This window comes from Mesocricetus auratus, unplaced genomic scaffold, assembly GCF_017639785.1.
Source record: "Mesocricetus auratus isolate SY011 unplaced genomic scaffold, BCM_Maur_2.0 Super-Scaffold_100008, whole genome shotgun sequence".
NCBI lineage: Eukaryota > Metazoa > Chordata > Mammalia > Rodentia > Cricetidae > Mesocricetus > Mesocricetus auratus.
This window is the reverse complement of record NW_024429192.1, coordinates 17,011,092-17,022,227: the sequence shown is the minus strand read 5'-3', so window position 1 is coordinate 17,022,227 and position 11,136 is coordinate 17,011,092. Positions and strand designations below refer to the sequence as shown.

Sequence of the window (11,136 nt, the reverse complement as noted above, 5' to 3'; positions counted from 1 at the left end):
GTAAAATGTATTTAGTGCAAACTGCTGACATTTAAATTTAATCAAATAATATGTCAGTGACATAAATATTATTTACAAATAAAGTGCTTCGGGCTTAGAAATTTTCATGTGGTCACCTCTTATATATCTAAAGTCTTACAGATATCTGTTAGAACCGGGACTTCACAAACTTATCTGATTTAAGCCTTTTTTTTCTTGCAACAGAAAAGTGCCTTCATCAATTAGTGCAGACTGTTATTGATTCTTCCAGGAAATCTTGCAACTTTTTTGGCAGTGTACTTCAAAATTTCAATGCCAAGGCCAGGATTTTATCCCTTATGTCTAACAAAGTTCTCTTCTTGCTATTCTAATTTTAATATATTTCTTTTCGTTGTTTCCTTGGTCAACATCAGAGATGTTGAGTTGGAGTTTTCACTCGCTGTATCACTTTTTCATTAAATGTCTTCATAGCTCTTTCCTTTCCAGTCTACATGATCCTAGTACCACGCTGACTCATCTTTTCTCTAAATAATGGTTTTCCATATTCTTTATTATATGTAACAATTATTCAAGCTTTTACAGCTCCTCCCAAATCTCTTCATTCTGTGAATTTACAAAGACAAACATTGGTCCCAGTGATCAGAAGTAGAGGGTTGCTTCTGACTCCTGCAGGTTACTCTGCTGTTAATGCGACCAGTGTCCTGCCCTCCATCCATCTCCAATAACATTAACTTCAAAAACATTTGTTCAGCATCCGTGTGAACAGCCAGCTTGCAAAAGTATCAAAAAAGTTTGGATGATCATCAGGTCCCAACAGACACTTGGTAGGAACAGGCAGGCTGGGGTTGGGAGCCAGAGGGATAGACATGAGAAAGAGTTTAAAACTCAAATTAACATCTTCCCAGGGAAGTTGGAAAGACAGTAAGAGTCTAAGGTGCTGTTCTTGCTTAACTTGCTGGCAATAAGTGCAGGATGGAGAGCAATGTGGCAGATGGAGCTTTGTTCTCAATCCTTTGATTATGAGTAGGAACATTTGCTCTCTGCTCCGAATCTGTGGAATTTGCCCACAGATCTTCTTGTCCTACGTCTGAGGGCCTTTACCTGGTCCAGCATGGCTTGATACATTTCCTTTTGTTTATTGCAATTCTGGGGGGACTATTCACTTCTCTTCTTTGGATAACAGTAACATGTTTTGTGGGTACTTTTATTCTTAATTGTTTTCATCTTGTCATTTTTAGATTCTGAATATAAAAGGCAAGCTTCTTTTATATTAAGCATTCAATCCCCCCTCCTGTCCCCAGCACTAAGAGATGTAAGGGGCGTGGGAAGTGATTTTGGGGGGGGGCAAGGAAAAGGTGATAATTAATAAAATTATGGCCATGAAGAGTAACTCTAGTTTTGTGTGGTGGGTATTCCAAACCCCTTGCATATATTTCTAACTGTACCTTTAGAAGTAGTTAAGAGGAGATTACTAACTATTGTTATTGTCATCTGCAAATAACATGAATATTTCTTTAAGTTTAGTAGAAAAGGCTCAAGCTTCCTCTCTTGAAAGAAAAATGACCAGAAACAAAAAACAAACCAACTACAATAGGAATGCCTGCTCCACATGGGAAATGTGCATGCTTCTGAGATTTCATGATGGGTTTTACTTGGTACACTGTTTTGTTTTGCCTTATTTATTCAGCTTTCTCAGTCTCCTTTGCTTAGAGTGAGGGACTTTAATAAGAAAATTCTCCTTGTGCTTGTTTCCACAACTCATATACTAAAATTGAAACAATACAGAGATTAGCATGGTCCCTCCTCAAGGAGGACACGAAAATTTGTCAAGCATTCCATATTAAAAAAAAGAGAAAATTCTCCTCTAGCAAATAAAGATGAAGAGAATATGAACTGAAAAGAAATGTACACTATAACACATTACTAGTAACATGAAAATTTGTTATATGAATAAGACTAATTCACTCACTGAAAATGATCTCTTTTATCTCTTCTGCTTTCTAAAAGTTAAAGGACTGAGCCAATCATCATTCATATTTGTTATTTTGAGTAATTGGATCTTATCACAAAAGAGAGAAAGTATTTTCTTGTGCTATTGGGGAAATCTCCATGTTATTCTGAAATTGTTGATTGAGCTAGAAAGGCCATTCAGGGTTACATCAACCAAATAAGTTCACCGTTACCGTATTCAGATTACATGTAATTATTTCTTTTTAAATGGCATTAGTTGGTGTGCACTGACACTGTCATTGATGAATAGTGAGAAAGGGACAGGCAAGTGGGTGTCATGCAGCAAGAGGTGTATAACTATTGTATTTGCTCTTCAAGATGCTGTTGCTAGAACCCGGAAGGTGATTCTTCATCTCTCCAGCTCTCTTTGTTTAAAGTTTCAAACACACAAATTAATTTTTGGTAAAGTTGGGCTTGTTCTTCATCCAGGAGACCTTAAGAATTTTAGGATTGGAAGGTCAGACCCTGTGAGTGGTGAAGACATTAGTAACCAAATAGTCTTATGGAGAAAGCCATTGAGACCAGGAAAAAGGCAAATGACATTTCCAGAGTCCCATCAGGAAACAATAGAAAGAGACAAGGGATTCTGGTCTCTTGGCATTTAGTTAAGAGCTGGCTTTCTTCTGCAAAATGGCTTGAAAGCCTCATCTCGGTTGATCTAGAGATAAATATGATCATGGAGATGAGTAAAAAAAATGCCAATTATATTTACAAAGTATTTCCGTTTATGAGGGTTTTTCAACATAACTTACTTCTAAAGTCTGCTTTAAATAACATGCCATCTTGATTATTCCTTGTTCTGCTTCCCAAACTTTGTCATACTTTGTTGTTTTTCTAGTTTGGTTTTTCTCTTCTAGATTTTATTTTTTAGTTTATATCCCAGTGCAGTTTCCCTCCCTGCTTTCCTCGTGGTCCCGTCCTGCGCCCCCCCCCCACCTCTGTTCCCACTCCCAAGCCAACTCCTCCTCCATTTCTGTTCAGGAAAGAGCATGTGAGTGCCAACACAACATGGCATATCAAGCTTCTGTAAGACTAAACACCTCCCCATCTATTAAGGCTGGGCAAGGTAATCCGGTATGAGGAGTAGGGTCCCAAAAGCCAGTAAAAGAGTCAGAGACAGTCTCTGCTCCCACTCTTAGGAGTCCCACAAGAGGACCAAGCTACACAGCTGTAACGTATATGCAGAGTTACTAGGTCAGTCCCCTGATGGCTCCCTGATTATTGGTTGTCTCTGTTGGCCCTTATGGACCCAGGTTAGTTGGTTCTCTGGCTCCTGAGATCTTCCTCTTCTGCAGGATTCCTGAACTCCACCTAATGTATGGCTGTGGGTCTTCATCTGTTTCCTCTGTTGGTGAATGAAGTCTCTCTGATGGCATTTGGGCTAGGCAATCATCTATGAGTTTAGCAGAATATCATTAGGTATCATTACACTGACTTCTTTTTCTCCAGTCGTGTTTGGTTCTACCCTAGGTCTCTGGGTTACACAGCTGTGGGTCTTGGTGCAGTAGGCAGTGTGAGGTAGGGCTTACTCTCCTGGTATAGGTTTTAGACTAGACCAGTCATTGGTTGGCCACTCCCTCAATCTCTAGGCCACCCTTACCCCAGCATATTCCACAGGCAGAACAGACTGTAGGTTGAAGGTTATGTGGCTTGGTTGGTTTCCCACTTCCTCCTCTTGAAGTCTGGTCACAGGAGATGGCCAGTTCAGGCTATGTGTCGGCTATTGCTAAGAATCTTAGCTGGGGTCATCTTTGTAGATTCTCAGGGGATTTCTTCAAGTCAGGTTTTTACCTGAGACTGACATGCCCCTCCTTTCCAGTAATCTGTCCCAGCACTCCCCCACCCCACCTCCTGAAATACTATTGTTAATGTTAGCAATTATTACTTGTTGTTATTTACTTATTTATTGTTTCATGTTATGACTCTGGATATCACATGTTTTTCTAATAAGCATTATACTACAACTTCTAGCCATCTATCCTGTCAGCTATTTTTGATATACACAATACAATGTAATATATAGTTACAGGGTATGGGGCATTTGTCCATCTTAAGGTTTTTATTGTCTAAACTGTATCAGTTATGAAAGAATTCAAAAATAGATTCACAGTGTCTATGTTAAATGAAAGGCACACTGACAAACCAAAAAAACAAACCCAAAACAAAACCAAACTGATTCTATCATTTAAAAATTATAAAAAAAAACCCTTAACAACCTTTGTCCTAGTTGACTGTACCAACTTGGTATAGCATAGAGTCTTCTGAAAAAGGAGTCTTAATTGAATAATTTCCTTGATCATATTGGTCTGTGGGGTATTGCTTTGATTATTATCTGATGCAGGAGGGCCAACTCCACTGTGGGCAGCCCCATTCTCTATGCTGGTCATTTTTGACTACATAAGAACCTTAGCTAAGCATGATGCAGAAAGCAGAGGTTATGCTCCTGACGGAGCATCTGCTCTGACATCCCTCAATGGTCTGTGACCTGGGACAGTAAGATCAAGAAATCCTTCCCCCCTCTAAATTTCTTTGGTTGGAGTGTTTTTATCACAGCACCTGAAGTGCAACTTTGAAGTGAAATAATTTGTGTGAGTATGGGAATATGATTTAGTATTGAGGTGCTTCAGTGCTTGCTAGAACGGGAAAGGGTCTGGGTGCAATTTCCAGCATTGCGAAACAAAACAAAACAACAACACAAAGAAAAAAACAAAGAAAAATGGAGATTATCTATGACATCAGTTTCGGCTTTGATTAAATACTGTTATATCTTTAGGTAGCTGGCAATAAGCCACTTCATTCCTAACTGCCTTTAACCCAGTCCCTTAGTACTTTTCCTGATACACTCTAGATATCTCCTTGTTTATGGGAAACAAAGGGTTAAGGTCAGGCACCAGAGTGTTCTGAAAACCCTACCCATCACCAGGATTCCTGGTGTGTAAACTTACTGGATCATGACTATTTTGGGCAACTTGACCCAAACTATCTCTTGTAAATAGCGTGATATTTCTGTAGAAAATCGAGACTGATCACTGGATGAATATTTCAGCTCCTCAGCCAATGTGACTGACAAAGCTCTGTGAAGGTTATGTTGGGTGGCTGAGTAAACAGCTCCTCAAGCACCTCTATGCCCATTGTGCAACACTGCCTTTAGCAGTCTGCCCATAAGCTCCGTCTGTCCACAGCTCCGGCCAAGTTTAGTAACATTTTCCCAACTTCCCAATCCCAGGAGCATTTCTCTGTCCTCGTCTTCACTTCTTGTTTTTTTTTTTTTCTGAGATATTTAACACAATTGACTGATCCTTACTTTGAAATTTTTTTTTTTTGAAACTTACCCTGGTAACTCAGAAGTCATTGCTTTAGTCTTTTTCCTAGCTGAATGTTATTATTCACTACCCCCTACTTCATTCTTTTATTCTATTATCTCCTTAAGCCCAGTGCTTTTCAGATTCTGTTCCTGTCCTTGTTTACAGAATGACAGACTTGTACCTACCCCTGTGGTGTTCCCACAGCTGCCAGCTGACCACTGCCCTAGCTGTACCTGTTGCGCAAGTCTCTCCTCCATTTTCCTCCTTTGTCACTTCACCAGTCTTTGCAAACTGAATGAGTTCCTCGCCACACCATCTGTATCCAACGAATCTTGAAGAAATGATGAGTGCTTATGTCCCTCAAATGGATGCCTTCACTTTGGCTAGGCTGTCTCACTGGAATTGTTAGCTGATGTCTTTATTTTTCTTGTCACCTCTTCCATACCAGTAAGCTTCAAACAAAAACAGAGTATTTTCCTGTAAGATGTGGGCCTTAGTCATCTCAGTTACTACTTCTCATGGCATGGGCAATGTGAGGTACCAAATACAATGATTGAAGACCGCACTGCTAGATGTTCATTTTATATGAGGACAGGCATTCTAACCCAAGCTCTTTTGCATTGGACTTCAATGTTATCATGGTGGTTAATCTTTTTATCACTTGACACCTGAGAATCAGGCTCATGATCTCTGAAATGTTGGTGGTCAGGGAGTGTTCAGTGTAGACAGCCTAAAAGCAAGTTTGGCCCACAGTGAGAATCTTGCTGTAAATGACCAGCTTGGAAAAACTTCCCCTGGGAATCGAATCAATCTTTGTGAGCAGGGACATCTTGCACTGCTGCTTTCCAGGAAGCTGCCAGATGGTGCACAAAAAAGCATCCTCATCTAAAATCCTTTGAGAGGTGTCCTGGGAAAAATGTGGGCAGGCACTCAAACCAGAACAGTAAGTAATGCCATGGCTAGGAAAGGACATCATTTAAGTCACCTATTCCAACTGGTCCTTGTGCTAATGTCTGAACAAGACTGACTTACTGGCGAGTATTAGCTCTTAACCTCTGGCTGTTAACTCCTGACAGGCATTGGCAGTCAGAAGGCTACCAACAAACCTCTTAGCCTTTAGGAGATAGCATAGAGGTAGCACTGTGTTGCTCATATGATTTTCATTAAAGAAAGAGTAGTGGATGGCAGCAAAGTAGTTCTCAAACATAAACAAGTTTTGGCTGATGAACTGCCAGTGTGTGAGAGCTTATTATGAGAACAATGAGGGACAACAAAGGGAGAACAAAGGTCCCAGTGTTTTGTTCACTAAGTTTCTCTTGACTCTTCTTCAGTCTTTCATATGACCACAGCAAAGCAACTCTGGATGCCAGCAAAAGTCGGAAGTAGGATGAGTTCATCTTTTCTAGGAGTTTTCCTGGAATTGGGAAGATCAAGGCACACGAATAATATCAAGCCTTCCTGTTTGGAGGCTAAATTACCATAAAGGAAAATGGGCAAAATGTTCAAAGACCTGTCTTCCAGGGCATAGGAAATCATACTCATAATTTCTTGAAAACATAAAATAGAGAACATAAAGTAACCGAAACATTGTAAAAATTATACAAACTTATTACTACTCCCCCCCTTTTACCTTGAGCACACAGCTAAACTGCCTACTTTTTACGAAACATTGAATTTCTGTTCACCATTGTGAAGAATTGAGGATGTAATCAATTTGCTTCCTTTATGTTGGATGGGAGGTCAGGTTCTAATGCATCCACATTTTTGGTCTGGAAGGAAGATTTATTACAGGCTAAGGGAGGTCTGGGCATTGATTCGCAGACACAGATTCCTTTGATTTCTCTTCCAGGATCCTGATACAGATGCGAGAGCTGACCCGAGGCTCTGTCTGCTGTCTGGGGCTGGGTGGCTCAGTGACCATCTGTGAGTAATTATATATAATATCCCTACCTGGGAATGGGGAGCTGTTTTATTGCCAGATGTAAACACTAAAAAGAAGCTTTCAAAAAAAACTGGTGAGAAGCCAGCTAGCTGATAAAATGGTATTGCTTTCTTCAGGAAAAAAATGAAAACAGAAAAAACTATTTTATCATAAATATAGTGAGTTCTTAATGAATCTAGTGAGACCTGATACAGGAGACTTTTCCTACGTGGAAAAGGAGTTAGGAAATTCTCTTCCAAAGTGTGCACAATGTGGAGAACTTCATTTTCTCTTCCACTTAAATTTAGCATGCCAGAAACTTTTCTTTTTAAAAACCAAACATGGCTGATCTCTTCATAGAAAACTTCCCCAAATTGAGGTAGGTAGATATCCCATCTAATCGGTTTGGGGTGGTTCTATTCGTCAACTGGTTACAATATAGTCTCAGTGGGGGGATGTCTGTAAGGACGTGAGGTGGGGGAAACCAAGCCTGGAAGCAGGTCGTATCTGTCACGACCACCTCGACCAGCAAGGAAGATGCGACTCAGGAATCCTTCTCACAAGCAGTTTATTCAGGACCTTGAACAAAATCTTCTGACCCCAGGGAGTGCCCGCCCACAGCTTAAAAAGGCCCTTGGGCGGCCAACCCCGGTAAGCCATGTGGCGACAGCAGATAGGTCCACATACGAGGAAGCAAGCCTGATATCCAGCCTTGACCAAATAAGGAGTTGTTTATCACAGAGAGCACTTGCTGTCGGGCTAGCAGAGGTGGAAGCCAGCACCATCTTAAGGGTGCGGCATTTCGCAGCTCTCTACACGTATCATTGCCTGGGGTTGGGTCCTTGACTGTATAAAAAAGAAGATGAACAGAGCCAAGTGTGGGCATGCGTGAATTCATTCTCTCCCAGCTATGGACAGGACTCATTTCTTCAAGTTCCTGCCACTCATGGTTTGCCTGGTAGGATTAACTGTGACCCTCTCCCCCATCTAAGCTACTCTATCTGGGTATTTTGTTACAGCTACAAGAAAGGGGACGGGGACACTGTCATTTACATAGAAAAAATCATATTGGGAAAGCAGCACCAGGAAATGTCAACACCACCCTACTTCTCTGTCTGGAAAAAGACCTTCGCTCTCTCCTGCTTCTTCATAGTCTTCCTCCTAGGTAACTGAGGACTCACCCTGTCTACTGTGCTTTGCCTCTCCATTGTCCTCCTTTCAGCTCACCCTTCCTGAGCTTTTACATTAATGTTTAGAGAAGAGCATGGCAAAAATAAAGGGACTAAGCTACAGTGAAATCACTTCATATTTAATCTTTTAAGGGCTTTTATTCTCCAATCAATACAAACAACTTTCCCTCAACATCACAAATGTGTGCTGCTATGAGAAAATGTATTCAGAGTACATAATTATACTGTATTTCTCTTTGACTGTAAAAGTATTTAATCAAGAGACTTGTTAAACACAAAATCATACAAACTAACACAATATTCATGTTTTGCAAAGCCTTTTAAAGAGGAAAGCCACCTTTGAAGCTAAAGTGAAATGAAAAGTTCTTTTCTGTATGCAGTCACTAGGGGGATGATCAATATGTGTTTCATATTAACTCCATAAAGCCTTACAACTAAACCAGAATAAAAGGAAATGAAAAGTAGAGCAAGAATATCTGTGAAATAAGCCCATATGCACGCAAGAGTTACAAGCATTCATGCATGCATGCATGCAACCCCCACAACATACAAGAAAACATACAAGAAAATGCTGAAGCCAAGAATTAATTTATTTCAGTTTATAAACATTTAGCAGTAACTTCACAGAATTCAAGTGTGGCTATTCTCTAACTGGGAATGGCGTTCTTTTTTAGAATAAGTGGGTGCATATACTTGTGGTTGGCAGTGTTGTCTTTTATGTAGGAGCCGGCTCGGTGATTCTTCAGCATTTCTTTTATAAAGATTTGTCTTGAATTTGTGTCTAATGCCTTGAGGTTCACTTTCCAGACAGAAAGGCTTTGATTTAATTATCAGGGAACGTTCACAGACATTATCATATTCTCCCTGTCCTTGTGACATGACACAATCAGTGTTGATTTTTTTTTAGTTATGAATGGTTGGTATTATCTTAGCTCTTATTTTGATCAGTTTCTCTCTTTTTTAAATTTAAATTAGAAACAAGCTTGTTTTACATGTCAATCCCAGTTCCCTCTCTCTCCCCTCCTCCCCTGCCCCTCACCCACCTCCTATCTCATACCATTTCTGCTCCCCAGGGAGGGTGAGGCCTTCCATGGGGGCTCTTCAAAGTCTGTCATATCATTTGGAGCAGGTCCTAGGCCCTCCCCCTTGTGTCTAGGCTGAGAGAGTATCCCTCTATGAGGAATGGGCTCCCAAAGTCCATTCCTATACTAGGGATAAATACTGATCCATTACCAGAGGCCCCACAGAATGCCCAGGTCTCCTAATTGACACTCATGTTCAGAGGGTCTGGATCTGTTTTTTTCTGGTTTCCAGCTATCAGTATGGGATCCATGAGCTCCCCCTTGTTCAGGTCAGCTGTTTCTGTTGATTTCTCCAGTCTGGGCTGATTTCCAATATATACAAAGAACTCAAGAAGCTAGTCACCAAAACAGCAAATAATCCATTTAAAAAGTGGGATACAGAACTAAATAGAGAATTCTCAGGAAAGGAATCCAAAATGGCAGAAAGACACTTAATAAAGGGCTCAACATCTTTAGCCATCAGGGAAATGCAAATCAAAGCAACTCTGAGATACCATCTTGCACCTGTTAGATGGCTAAAAACAAACAAAGAAACAAATCCCTGAAAAACAATGGTAGTTTATTTTGGAGAGGATGTGGAGAAAGGGGAACACTCCTCCACTGCCAGTGGCAGGGCAAACTCTTACAGCCACTTTGGAAATCAGTATGGTGGTTCTTCAGGAAAATGGGAATCAGTCTACCAAAAGATCCAGCAATCCCACTCTTAGGCATATATACAAAGGATGCGCATTCATACAACAAGGACATCTATTCAACTATGTTCATACCAGCATTATTTGTAATAGCCAGAACCTGAAAGCAACCTAGATGCCTCTCAACTGAAGAATGGATAGAGAAAATGTGGCACATTTCCACAATGGGAAAAAATGGGATCTTGAAATTTACAGGCAAATGGATGGAACTAGAAGAAACCATCCTGAGTGAGGTAACTTAGTCACAAAAAGAGAAACATGATATGTATTAACTCATATATGGATTTTAGAGGTAAGGATTACCAGCCTACAATTCACACCACCAGAGAAGCTAGGAAACAAGGAGGACACTAAGAGAGACATACATTGTTCCCTGGAGAAGGGAAAAGGAACAAAATTTCCTGAGCTAATTGGGAGCTTTGGGGGAGGGGAGAGGGAGTTAGGAGAAAAAGAACAGGAGAAAAGGAGGGGGGAGGAGGACATTAGAGAGCAGGAATATTGAGTTGGGGGATGAATAGAGGAGAGCAAGAAAAGAGATACCATAATAGAGGGAGCCATCATAGGTTTAAAGAGAAATCTGGCACTACGGAAATGTCCAGAGATCTACAAGATGACTTCAACTAAAAATCGAAGCAATAGTAAAGAGGCTACCTTAAATGCCTTTCCCCGATAATGAGACTGATGTTTACTTTATATGCCATCCTAGAGCCTTCATCCAGCAGCTGATGGAAGCAGTGGCAGACACCCACAGGTAAACACTGAACTGAACTCCTGGAATCCAGTTGCAGAGAGGGAGGAGTTATGAGCAAAGAGGTCAAGACCAGGCTGCAGTGTTGATTCTTAATGAGTAACTCAAATGGTCCTAAGGCTTACTTGATCTATTTCTGGGCTGTTTGATCTATTTAAATCCAGTTACCAAATAGCTGGCAATTACTGTTGTAAATATTTGCCATGATG

General features: G+C 40.6%; 1 non-coding gene across 1 annotated transcript; it reads left to right on the top strand.

The window, feature by feature from the left end:
- Positions 1 to 1,720: 1,720 nt before the first annotated feature.
- LOC121142114 lies at positions 1,721 to 1,824 on the top strand. Its single transcript, XR_005879121.1, has one exon. It is a non-coding gene; the product is annotated as a U6 spliceosomal RNA (small nuclear RNA).
- The last annotated feature ends 9,312 nt before the right edge of the window (positions 1,825 to 11,136 follow it).